Genomic DNA, 13,345 nt, shown 5'->3' with positions numbered 1-13,345 from the left:
TCTGAGCAAGGCTGAATGCTTCTCCGTGCCGCCGAGAATACAAAGGGCCAAACCCTTCAAACCATGAATAACACTGTGCATAGAATTATTCACTCCGTCCTCTGGCCAAGAAGACAACCTTGAATTATCTGCAGCCCAGATTTTATGAAAACATTCAAGAAAACCCTGGGCAGCCTTAGCCCACCCCATCTGACCCCTCCACACTTTTTCTGGATGGAGAGAGGTGACTCATCGCCTACTCGGAGGCCGCTGCTCTGCCTTCGCAGCTCAGTTTTCTAGATTAAGTTAACTGAGGTGGGAAAAGCCACCCAGAACGTGGACAGCACTACCCACGGCTGGGGGTCTGGACTGAACAGGCAGCAAGCCCCAGAGTCCGCCTGTCTCCACCCACTTCCTGCTGGGATCGCAGTCACGCCCACCAAGCCTCGCTTTTCCAGTGAGTTCTCCATCAAACTCAGCTTCCTGAGCTTGCATGCATGGCAAGCGCTTCCCCGAGCTCGCTCGCATCCCTTCCAGTTTTCAAGACTACGTAATTTCGTTTTCTTTTTGCTGTTGTTCTTGAGACAGAGTCTAGTGAGGCAGTGTGTAGCCCTGGCTAACTGTAACTCATGCAGACCACAGATCTCTATGTCGGTCACAGGACCCTTCTACCTCTGCTCCGTGCTCCGGGAAAGCGGACCTGTCACCACACTGACCCATCAGTCATTTCCCTGTCACTTCAAACCGGCTATTAAGCATATATTTTCTCAAGTTTGAGGTCTAGAATTGTGTGTGTGTGCACATCTGTGTGAGCACACATCTGTGTGAGCACACATACATGTGTACATGCACATATATGGAGGTCAGAGGTCGATGCTAGGTGTCTTCATCAGTTGTTTTCTACTTTGTTCGCTGAGGTAGGAGTCTCTGGATGTGCCTGGAGCTCTCTGGCTCAGCTAGTCTCTTACGCAGGTAACGGAATTAGAATCTGAACTCTTCATACATGGCAAGAAACTTTATCTTCTGAGCACTGCGCAAGGCCCTAGATCTAGAATATTGTTATAGTTAATGTTTTAAAATTATGTGTATGAGCAAGAGCGGGAGTGGGGTTTGGAGTGTGCGCATGTGAGTGTGTGCATGTGAGTGTGTGCAAGGGAGTGTGCGCATGTGAGTGTGTGCAAGGGAGTGTGTGCATGTGAGTGTGTGCACGGGAGTGTGTGCATGGGAGTACGCATGGGAGTGTGTGCATGGGTGTGTGTGCATGGGAGTGTGTGCATGGGAGTGTGTGCACGAGAGTGTGTGCATGGGAGTGTGTGCATGGGAGTGTGTGCATGGGTGTGTAGGTATAGGAGTGTGTGCACGGGAGTATGTACACGGGAGTGTGTGCATGTGAGTGTGTGCATGGGTGTGTGGGTATAGGAGTGTGTGCACGGGAGTGTGTGCACGGAGTGTGTGCATGGGAGTGTGTGCACGGGAGTGTGTGCACCGGAGTGTGTGCATGGGAGTGTGTGCACGGGAGTGTGTACACGGGAGTGTGTGCATGGGAGTGTGTGCATGGGAGTGTGTGCACGGGAGTGTGTGCATGGGAGTGTGTGCACGGGAGTGTGTACACGGGAGTGTGTGCATGGGAGTGTGTGCGTGGGAGTGTGCGCGTGGGAGTGTGCGCATGGGAGTGTGTGCGTGGGTGTGTGCGCATGGGTGTGTGCACACGGGAGTGTGTACACGGGAGTGTGTGCAAGGGAGTGTGTGCATGGGAGTGTGGGCATGTGAGTGTGTGCATGTGAGTGTGTGCATGGGAGTGTGTGCACGGGAGTGTGTGCAAGGGAGCGTGTGCATGGGAGTGTGGGCATGTGAGTGTGTGCATGAGTGTGTGCATGGGAGTGTGTGCATGGAGTGTGTGTATGGGAGTGTGTGCATGGGAGTGTGTGCACGGGAGTGTGTGCGTGTGTGCGGGAGTGTGTGAGTGTGTGCACGGGAGTGTGTGCATGGGAGTGTGTGCAGGGTGTGTGCGCAGTGAGTGTGTGCAGTGGTGTGCATCAGTGTGCATGGAGTGTGTGCTGTGTGCCGGATGTGCACGGGAGTGTGTGCATGGGAGTGTGTGTGGGAGTGTGTGAGTGTGTGCACGGGAGTGTGTGCAAGGGAGTGTGTGCATGGGAGTGTGTGCATGGGAGTGTGTGCATGTGAGTGTGTGCATGTGAGTGTGTGCATGTGAGTGTGTGCATGGGAGTGTGTGTATGGGAGTGTGTGCATGGGAGTGTGTGCAAGGGAGTGTGTGCATGTGAGTGTGTGCACGGGAGTGTGTGCATGGGAGTGTGTGCACAGGAGTGTGTGCATGGGAGTGTGCACACGGGAGCGCAGTTCCCTTGTAAGCCAGATGCCCTGAGGCTGGAGTCGGTGGTTGTGAGCTCCTGACGTGTGCTGGGAACTGAGCGTGGGTCCTTAGTGAGGGCGGTGCTTGGTGACCGCTGAGCCATCTCGGCGCCAGGTTCCAGAGTTTTTAACCTCAGGGTTTTCATTTGTTTCTTTTTTATATTTCCAACTTCCCTTCTAAGATTTCCTATTTTTTACTCACTACTACTAGTATATTTTCCTTTATCCCTTTGAACATACATGTAGAACGCGGCTACTTTGAAAACTCTGTCTAGCCTGGTGAGATGGTTTAAAGGTTCAGGGGACCTACCACCAAACCTAACAACCCCAGTCCGGTTTCTGGGACCCAGGTGGTGGGAAGAGAGGGCTCCATGCAGTGTCTTCTGACCTCCACACACACCCTGCCCTGCGGCCAGCCGCTCCCCACTAATAAATACATGTGACTTTAACATTTCACCTCTGATCCCCACATTTGTATCCCAGGCTGCCTCCGTTGGTTACCTTCTCTTTTGAAAGTGGGTTGTTTTCTGGTGCCTGCCTACATCTGGGGATTGGGGTCCTCTGGCTTGTGCAGAGTCGGGATTATTAGATGTACTGGTTTCTTTCAGCATTCCCACCTTAGCAGATAATTAACCGAGGCAGTCTCAGACTTGAAGCTGTCTTCTGTGAGACACACCACACGGAGGCCTCTGTCCAGGCTTCTGCTGTTCTTTGCTGTGCGCGCACAGTCCACAGGCAGCCTGAGGCTGTCCGCAGACGGTTCCTTTGCGACTGTTTCCTCCTTCTCTGTGTTTTCAGCTGCTGTGGTCACGCGGCCCCCCCACCCCACGCCCCACGCCCCACCCTGTGGCTCCCCAGGCCATAAACCTGGCTAGATTCTATTGAATTTTCAACAACTAAGATAAACTGTGATCTACCTTCAGAAAAAAAAAACTGTAAAAATGATAAACTCACTACAATCAATCCTCTCTTCCCAGAGCTGACTGCACCCTAATTTCTCTGTGCTTTTGATTGGCCATGTCATTGGGCCAGTTGTTCCTAAGATGTCGTCCAGAATTTACAGGTGTGGTTAACAAGGGGGCTGGTCAAATAGAAGCTGTCCCCCCATCACTGTGGAAGTGTGACAAACCCTCCTGGCTCGAGACGCCACTGAATCAGCTCTATCATGTACAGCTCCGTTCTCCACAGCGACATGAAACCTTGGAGGGAGAAAACACGGACGTGGCCTCCAGGGTGAGCATCTCTCTCGGATTCCTACCCTCCCAGGGCCATCAGAATCGCTCACTCTGCAGCTCTAAAGCTGGGCTCCTCCTTCTCATCACCCCCAGGACTCTGCTCGGACATACCCCGTCGAGCTAATAATCTGCTCAGTCTACTGACTCCCGCACCCGCCACATTTTCTCTTCCGAACTGAGACAGTAAGAGTGGGGTCTGACTCTTCTTCATCCTGTACCCAGCCCCTCACTGTGCCCAGAACTGAGCGGCCTTCCACTGCTCACTCAGTAAAGCCTCGCTGACGGTTATGGAAGAGTCCACACGGTGAGAAGGGCGGGAGTCTGTCCAGTAGCTTGCACAAGGCAGCACAAACAGTATCGAGCATGTTGGGTGCCGGAGCCCGACCTCCCCAGGAGGAAGTCCTGTTCCTCGGCCTCCGGGAACAGGCTGGGGAAAGCGGCAGCCCTTGGGGCCCTGCACAGCTTCACAAAGCTGCCTGAAAGTCCTGGGTTCGGGGATCTGTGAGGAAGAGGAGGCGGAGGACTCTAGTTGGGGAGAGTCAGTTCTCTCCTTCCAGCATGTGGACCCCAGGAACCGGACGGGTCAACGAGGCTTAGCGGAAGTCTTCACCTCGGAGTCAGCTCACTGGCCCTGACAGAAACTTGCTGATATTGATTTTTCTATTTCTCACAATGAAAGCATTTGGACATGAAAGCTCTAAGGAAAGAGTTGCTGAGCCTTGAGTCAATATATCGATTTTGAGGTGGAAATTTTAGATATATTGCTTTTCAAAAAACTTGAATTATTCCTGTGGCGTGTGTATATGATGTATGCTTGCGTATGGGCACACATGTGCCAGAGTGTGGACATGCCACAGCAAGCGTGTGAAGGATCAGAGGACACCACTGAGGACCTGGCTCTCTCCTTCCTCCATGGGTCTCAAAGACTGAAGCCAGGGCTGCATGGCACACACTTCTACCAACCAGGCCATCCCACCGGCCCTTAGATATGTTTCCTTCTTAAAAAATATGCTGGTTTTTATTTTATGAGTGTAAGTGTTTTTTTATGTGTATGTGTATGATGTGTGTGCCTGGTGCCCACAAAGGTCAGAAAGAGACATCAGATCCCTCAGAACTGGAGTTACAGATGTTTGTGAGGGGCCATATGGATGCTGGGAAGCCAGCTCAGGCCCTCTGCAAGAGCAGAAAGTACCTCTAACTGCCAACCATCTTTTCAGCCCCAGACACCTTCTTGATTAACACTGAGACATTAGTAATATCTGGCCCTAAAATATGTTACAATCTTATAATTCCTACGATACAACAGTAATAGGATTTTCCCCCTCAAAATCTTCTATTTGGTTCAAAATTTCACTATTATTTTAGGAAACAAAACAATGTATTTTTAACAATTTCTAAACTTCTTCTATAACACGTATTTCAAAGTAATAAAACATCTGATGACATATCCTAATTGGCAATATGATAAATACTAAATGATTTCCAGTCAACTGATCTAAAGTATGAAGAAGGTGCCTCAAATCGTGTTCTCTATGACAAAATTTAAAAATTAATAAAATATGAGAACTCTTGTCTGCTACTAGATTTGATCCACAAAATAATTGTATCCCTGAGACAAAGGCCATCTTGAAAGTGTGCTATTCTTGGTACTCTTCCCCCTCCCCTGAGACCCTCTGGGAATCCCTGGGGCCTCCAGCATGCAGGGAATGGACAGGTTTTGAAACGAGTCACAAATGGCACAACATGAAGTATTCTGCTGGTTTTTTCCTCAAAGAAGCAGCAGAGGAGTTTGAGGAGTCCATGGCTTGCAGAGTTTACAGTCTAGAGTCTGGCTGGAGAGACGGCTCAGTGGCTTAGAGCACTGGCTGCTCTTGCTGAGGACCTGGGCTGCCTCCCCAGCACCCACACATGGCTCACAATAAGCTAGTTCCAGGAGATCTGACACCCTCTCCTGGCCTCCAGGGGCACCAGGTATGTGCAGGCAAAATACTCATATACATAAAAGAAATAAAAAAAAATTGTCTACAGCCATAAACAACAGCCACCAAAGTTCCATTCTTGATCAAGTTTGAAAACAGACACAGGGTCAAAGGGTCCTGCCTAAGAATTTGCCCTCCAACAGAAATGTTCAGAGGCCAGGGGGCTGTGGTGCACACCTTTAATCCCAGCACTTGGGAGACAGAGGCAGGTGGATCTTTATGAGTTCGAGGCCAGCCTGGTCTACAGAGCGAGATCCAGGACAGGCACCAAAACTACACAGAGAGACCCTGTCTCAAAACAACAACAACAACAAAGTTCACACAGAGGGAACATAGGAGTGTGTCTCTTAAACCCGTTTTCCTTCCCTCCTGACTCCTCCTCATGTTCCCGCTCACTATGGACATGACCACCATGACTCTATGTCTGAAAGTTTTCAAATTTCTAATCTAGCCTCTCTCTCATGATTACATCTCTAAAAGTCTTTTTTTCTTGCTTTTCCTTTTAAACTGGTAAAACACATAGAAAGTGTCAACAACCTGTAACCTAATATAGAGAGAGATTTTCTTGGAAGACACAAATCAATCAACAATGACTGAAAACCTACAACCTGACAGGGAACTATTTTCTCCTTTACGGCCCAGTCTCAGAATAATAAAATAAGCACACGGGCCAAGCAGTTTGTGTGCACTTTGTCTTTTTAAATCAAACTGTGGTCTAGGGCAATTATGAGAATTTATTCCCCAACCGTCTATCATTCTAAGACCCCACATGGTGACATTTATACTTAACCAAACATGCTCTCCATTCCTCTCTGTAGGTTACAGTGCACCCCTAAAGTGATGCTACAAGACAAGCAGAGGCCACGGTTACAGAAGATGCGCCCTGGCAAACATGTGGGAGAGACAGAAGGAGCGTTCAAAACCACAACTGTGACCGCGACTCTTGAAAGAGCCGACCAGGCAGGAAAGACAGAGAACAAAACACATGGCATTGGACTCAGATTCCTGCAAGCAGCAGACCAATTTTCCACTAAGGTCTAAGCCCCTTCAGGCTTTCCTGTTACTTCTGTTTTAGGGAGGGTGGCTACTGTCTTATTTAGAGCATGGCTTTGTCAGGAGTCAGCATAGGTAAGGGACAAGGAATTCCTCAAGAACGCCCTTGCTGCTGGGAAGAGAGAGGGCCACAGAGATTCCTGGGCTGCCTCAGCCTGCTGATGAATGCCTTCATCCTGATGCTAATTACCACTGGAGCATCCAAAGACTACCAGCCTGCAGCCTTGGCCAAATAACACCGATAAAAGCTATTCATCCTTTAGCATTTCCTGACAGTGTGCCAAGACAGGCACACACCAGAAGGAGTTCCCAACCATGAATAAAACCAAATAAAGCAGGCAGTTGAAGGAGGACTCCATTCATGAATTCTCTAGAAGATCCTATTTGGTAAGACTTGTAGGTTAACAATATATAAACTAATATGATTCAGTTGAGAGTAACAGACAGATGGAGGCCAGTACATGAGACATCTATTCCTTGAGCAGTAAGGGCAAACGAGTAAGAGAGAGAGACAGAGAGAGAGAGAGAGAGAGAGAGACAGAGAGAGAGACAGAGACAGAGAGAGACAGAAAGAGACAGAGACAGAGAAAGAGAGAGACAGAGAGAGACAGAGAGAGAGACAGAGACAGAGAGAGAGAGACAGAGGAAGGTGTCGGTGAACATCTACAAACAGCCATGCATATGCATGGATTGGTGTATTTTCTGTGCAGACTTTCTGCAGACACACCTGGCTACCTGTCATTTGTAAACCACAAATAATGAAATGCTCTTGCAGTTACCTGTGAACGCAGTTATTGGTTGAGTAACCAATTTTCTGCAGGTGTAAAAATTACATTTCTCAAAAGGAAAATTCAGGAATAGCCAGTTTACTCATTAAGGCTTTAGAATTCAGCTTTGGCTAGCTTTCTCCGAAATGATTCTTTCTTTTCTTTTTTTTTTTCAAGACAGGGTTTCTCTGTGTAGCTTTGCGCCTTTCCTGGAACTCCCTTTGGAGACCAGGCTGGCCTCGAACTCACAGAGATCCACCTGGCTCTGCCTCCCAAGTGCTGGGATTAAAGGCATGTGCCCGAAATGATTCTTTCATTTTTGGGTCACAAAAGTTTAACTGTAATGCAAATGGACTCTGGGTGCTATGGTTCCAGGCCCTCTGTTCTCTTGAGAATAATCAAGGAACCTCAGGAACTTCCATTTACATGGGTTCTCTCTCCTAACCTTTGTTATTAATATATTAGAAATTAAAACGGAGGAAAATTTTAATTCTTTAAATCCATTGCAATCCACAATCATAAAAACCATTACATTAAACCCATAACATTTTAAAACTAGTTATGTTTTGGCTTGTGGGTCAGTGGTTAGAAAGCTATTTCTAACAGCCTTTCCAGATTATTATAGGATTATTCCTTGATGCTATAAAGACAAAAGGGAACTGGATTGGAGGAAAAGACAACTTCGTGTGGAAAATCGGAGCAGCACTGTTGAGGGCGAGCCTGAGGAAGACCTACAGAGAGGCCTCAGGAGAAAAACACCATTCTGTCACCAAATGCCTGGCTAGGGCTCCTCAAAACTGCCAAGGTCATCAAAAATGAGAAAAGTCTCAGAAACTGTGACAGTTAGGAACTAAGGAGATGATGACCTCAGAAGCCAATGGCATCCTAGGACAGAGAAGGGACATTAGATCGAAATAAGGAAGTGTAGATAAAGTAGAAACTTCATAATACTGTATCAGAGCTCAGGCGTTCAGGCTACATTGCCAGCAAAATAGTAATAACATGAAAAATGTATTTAATATTTGTTCATTAAATGTACCAAACACATTAATAGAAGGTGTTAACAATAAAGGAACCTAGATTCGGGAGCAGATATAAACACTCTGTACTACGACCTCTGCAGGGAAACCATGGAATCAGCCTGGCCTCGCTGCCCAAGGTCATTGGTTTCTCAGGTTCGAGTCCATGGTTCCTGGGGCATAGTGCGCCTTCCGGTTCCTGAGAGACTGACGCACTCCCTCAGGCAGTGAAGCGTTCAGGCTGCTGTGTGTTTCTCTGTGTGCTCCCTTCGTAGTCAAGGACGCATGGGAACGTGACAGGACAGTTGGTTTCAGACATTGATCCTGTGGACCCTGTATGGCCTGCCAGCTTCACTGTATCCTGGCCACTACAGCTGTATGGATCCCGGCAATGGCCGTTATCTTCCGTTTCTGATAAAGGTATGAAAAGTCTGATTGCTCTCAATAAATTGTCACGGCCTCGGCTGTGCCGTGGCCCCTCCAACTGGCCTGACTTTGTTCCTCGTGGCCATACCAGGTGACCTCGGCCCGGTAAGTGCGGGTGCTCACAGCTCTCCATTTTTCTTTTTTCTTTCTTCCTTCCTTTCCTTGTTTTCTTTGCAGCTTTCTGAGACAACATCTCACTGCAGCACAGGCTGACCTAGAACTCACTGTGTAGCCTAAACTCACCTCAAACTCACAGTGACCGTCCTGCCTCAGTGTCCTAACTGTCGGGATGACAGGTATGGGCCACCACACCCAGCCTCCTCCCACTGTCGCTGTGAACCTGAACTGATCTAAACCGTTTAACGAAGCTGACAAGGGGTAGTTTTTAAAATGCTCGTGGCACAGTCGACTCTGAACCAGTTCTGGCGTGTGCACAAGCACGTGCATGGCCGTGCATTTTTAAGTGACCTTTACTTACATGTGTCACACGCACAGGTGGAGGTCAGAGGACAGCTTGCTGGAGTTGGATCTATGAGATCGAATCAGGCCACAAGGCTGGAGGCGACCTGTTCGGCCGCCATCACCCCGGCCCCCAGCTTTTGAGGAAAAGTGTACTGTGTAGCTCGAGCCGGCCTCAGACTCCCAACCCTCCTGACCCAGCCCCCCAAATGCTGGGATTCCAGGTGCATGACACCATACACAGCTTATACTTTTGAATTATTATTTTCTATTAGTCTTTCTGCCTTTTTCTTCTGTCATGTATGTTTTTATAAGAGGATGCATTAGTGAGGTATTGGGAAATGTTGTTCTAATAAACTAGACCTTCCAAATGTTGAAATGTTTAATTATATAATTACCAAAACATTTAGCTAGACATGGGAGCAAATACCTGTGATCTCAGACCTAGGAAGGCTGACCAGGAGGACGAGGAATTCAAGGCCAGCCAAATCACAGAGAGACACTGTTCTAACCCTGTTTCCTCTCCCCTCCTCCTCCCCAAACTCCTGAAACTCTGCATTTGTTGAGATCACCATCAATCTCACCAGAAAAAAAAAAAAATGTTAAGAACTGGGAAGCTGGGGCCGGAGAGATGGCTCAGAGGTTAAGAGCACCGACTGCTCTTCCAGAGGTCCTGAGTTCAATTCCAAGCACCCACATGGTGGCTCACAACCATCTGCAATGAGATCTGGCACCCTCTTCTGTATACATAATAAATAAATAAATCTTAAAAAAAAAAAAAAAAGAACTGGGAAGCTGTTGGTACCATGATGGCAGAGACAAGTGCCACAATGGTAACTTTCACTCGCTTGCTCACACTGCATCCTGGTAACAAATATGGCCCCTTTGCTCACACTGCATCACTGTAAAAATATGCTTGCTCACACTGCATCCTGGTAACAAATATGGCCCCTTTGCTCACACTGCATCACTGGTAACAAATATGGCTCCTTTGCTCACACGGTATCACTGGTAACAAATATTGCTCACTGTTTTACTTGAAATGACAGTCTTCACTCATTTCCAAGAAATGTCTGTCAAACACTGTGAGGAAATGTCTGCCAAGTTGAATAACCAGTCACTCAGTCTTTTATGTAAGAACTGGTACTCTCTTGGGGGGGGGGGGGCTTTCCCTCAAGGCAGCCATGGTATTTGGTATATGGGAGTGTCTCATAAAGGCTACCTCTCATTTCCTCACCAAAAGAAAAAAAAAATATGGAGAGTACACGTTCTCAAAGTTGAAACTTAACGAAATGAGTCATTTTTCCTGCCCTGTGGGGACTGGGCTTCGATGGAGCTGTCTCCACTCGGTTTGGGGACTCTGTGAGTGCCCAGCCATGGAGGACACAGCATGGTGTGATGCCACTGTCTTAATTCAGCGGGTTTGCCCGTCACTTTTATAGCACCATTACTAGAAATCTCCCCCCAGTGAGAAGAGCAGAGTATCCTCTGTTTGCCCAGCAGTATGTGGATTTCAGGACTCCTGGGGGCTCACAGGGACCCCTACAGGTCTATGCTTACTCCATGCAAACCACTGACATAAAGAACTACTAGACGTGCCACACCTCTGGGTCCAGAAAACATACATCATCTGGCTTCACTGTTCTTTGGGGTAGCTCTGGTAGGAAGGGAATGGCAGGAGCAAAGTCCATCGAACACCCCCACCCCACCCTGCTCCCCACAGCCCTCTAAGAAGGCATTTTCCACGTCACAGCAGGGAGAGAAAGCAGCAGTATTTGTATGGAGGGCCTCTAGGATGGGAGGCATCTGCTTCTCCAGCTCGCTTCACCCTATCCAAGTCTAAGTTTGCCTCAGATGTGGAAGTATGCGAAGACTCTGAGCAGACTTCACAGCACAATCTGAACTCTACCGATGAACGGAGGCAGAACCTGCCAGACCCCCACCCCCACCCCCGTGTAGTGTGGAAGGAAAGAAAGAATGTAATGTGGAAGGAAAGAATGTAATGTGGAAGGAAAGAATGTAATGTAGAAGGAAAGAATGTAGCATCTTCTTCCCAAACCAGCAAGAGTTCAAGCCCTCCTTTTGCCATTTAGTAGCAGTGTGACCTGAGGAAAGTTAATTAACATCTCAGTGCCTCTATTTCTCCACCTATAAAATGGGACAATAATAGCACTACCTTTCACGGTATTAAACAAACAAATACATAAAGAATGCTTAGAATGATGCCTTCTGCATGGCTCTGTTAGCTATTATTTTTATATGGCTGCAGGGGGGGTGTCTCCTGATTTGGACTGGTTCTCTGAGCATGACGGTGCTGAATCAGACTTGTGAAGGCAGAGAATACTGAAGGTAACAAGAAACTAGATGTTGATCTGCAAGGTTACAGATGTGAGACTGTGCTTGGAGGAGAGAAGAGAGAGGAATGTGGAGGTGCAATTCCCTGGGCCCGTTTGGTTGACTTACGGAATATGTCAAGGACTTCAAGCTAAAACCTTCTTTGACCTTACTAACTAACACACTACAGATGAGTTGCTACCCACTTAAAAGTCTATAGAAATCTCATTTCCCTCCCCTGTGGCTCAAAACCAGTCGTTGCAGAGTGTCAACCCATTCGCTCCTTGCAGGATTAATGTTTTGTTTTTTTTTTTTCCATGATGATGTCAGTAGCAGCAGCTGAGTGGCGCTCAGGCCTCCCAGTGACCAGCTTATGTAATCCAAAGCGGGAACCAGACGCCCAGATGTTGACTCCCATACCTGGGCTTGGATGTGCTGTTTTTATCTTCACTGAACATCTTTTGGCAACCATGGAGTCTGGATCACAGAACCATTATAACTAATTAAGAGTTTTAGGCTAAATCTGAAGTTGAATGATTTCAAGGAGCCTCTTCATGCAACTATTCAGTCTCTGAATTGCCACAATTACAAGGCTGCAAAGAGATGCAGAATCACCATAATAAGAAAATAGCAGCGAGGAACTGACCACTTAAAAATTTAGCCCTTCCTCAGACGTCCTTCATCTGAGCACAACACTGGGAAACCGAGCACATCCCTCATCCGGCGTCTTGTCAGTCATTCGGGGCTCGTCCAATGCAGCAAAGGCTCCAGTTACCATGGGATAAAAGGCGAACTCACCCATGCATGCAACTGGCGACTGAAGGGTCTAGCTAACCAGAGGAAGGGCAAACTTCGGGGCAACGACTCCACAGAAATGCCAAACACAAACACCTGGAGTGTTCATGCACTGAAAGGATACCCAGAAATATGTGAAACCCTGGAATGGTTTATAGAAAGGGGTCCCCACGCAACTCAACAACCAAGTCACGAAGTGAAAGACATAATGGTTTACTGTTCTAGAATTTTGACAAGATAGTTATGCCAAAACCACATGGAAATCTTGTTATTGTTGGTTCTGATAGTCTAGTTCATAGCTGCTACTCAATCCAAACTTTTGTCAAATAAAAGTGAGTTATGTTGGTATCATTTTCATTTTTCAATACTAAGTCCTGACCAACCTTCTTCCCATCACCCCACTCAGCAGTAAAAAGATTATAAGAGATTTGGGATTCTAAGTGGCCTCTTTCTGATACCAAGTGTCCTGAACTAATGAGCCTAGGAAAGAAATACAGACACTCAGAATCTGCTACAAAGGAGCCCTGGCCTCCTCAGGACTCCATACCTCTGCCTGTTCCCTCTCCTCACTAGGTGTCCTACTGCAGAGAGAGGAGCTTCATCCTTCACAAGAGGGTCTGTTTTAGCAAAGACAGTAAAGTCTAAACGGAAGCACAAGAAGATTCTCTCCCGGCAAGACAGGTGACTTTGACCTTAACAATGATGCGCTGATAGAAGCAGGTAGAGTCAAGTCAGCCACAGTGGGTATGGAGGCCGGGCTGCCACCAGAGGCTCTTAATTAATCCTAATTGTATTCCTTCTAAAGCGCTAAGCAACTGCAGGGTACCCACTGCTTTAAAGGTGGTATCATCTCTGGTTTAACGGTGACAAATTCTTGCCAGCTCTGAGTGGAAACGCGCTCATTCCCTACTCAGCAGGCATAAAGGAAA

The 13,345-nt window shown here is 47.6% G+C and overlaps 1 protein-coding gene across 3 annotated transcripts in view; it reads right to left on the bottom strand.

The window, feature by feature from the left end:
- Afg1l (AFG1 like ATPase) overlaps window positions 1-13,345 on the bottom strand; it is a 167,913-nt gene that overhangs the window by 26,102 nt on the left and 128,466 nt on the right. The window lies entirely within an intron of this gene.

Source organism: Peromyscus leucopus, chromosome 8a, assembly GCF_004664715.2.
Source record: "Peromyscus leucopus breed LL Stock chromosome 8a, UCI_PerLeu_2.1, whole genome shotgun sequence".
NCBI lineage: Eukaryota > Metazoa > Chordata > Mammalia > Rodentia > Cricetidae > Peromyscus > Peromyscus leucopus.
Note: the sequence above shows the minus strand (reverse complement) of the source record. Positions and strands in the feature narration are given on the sequence as shown.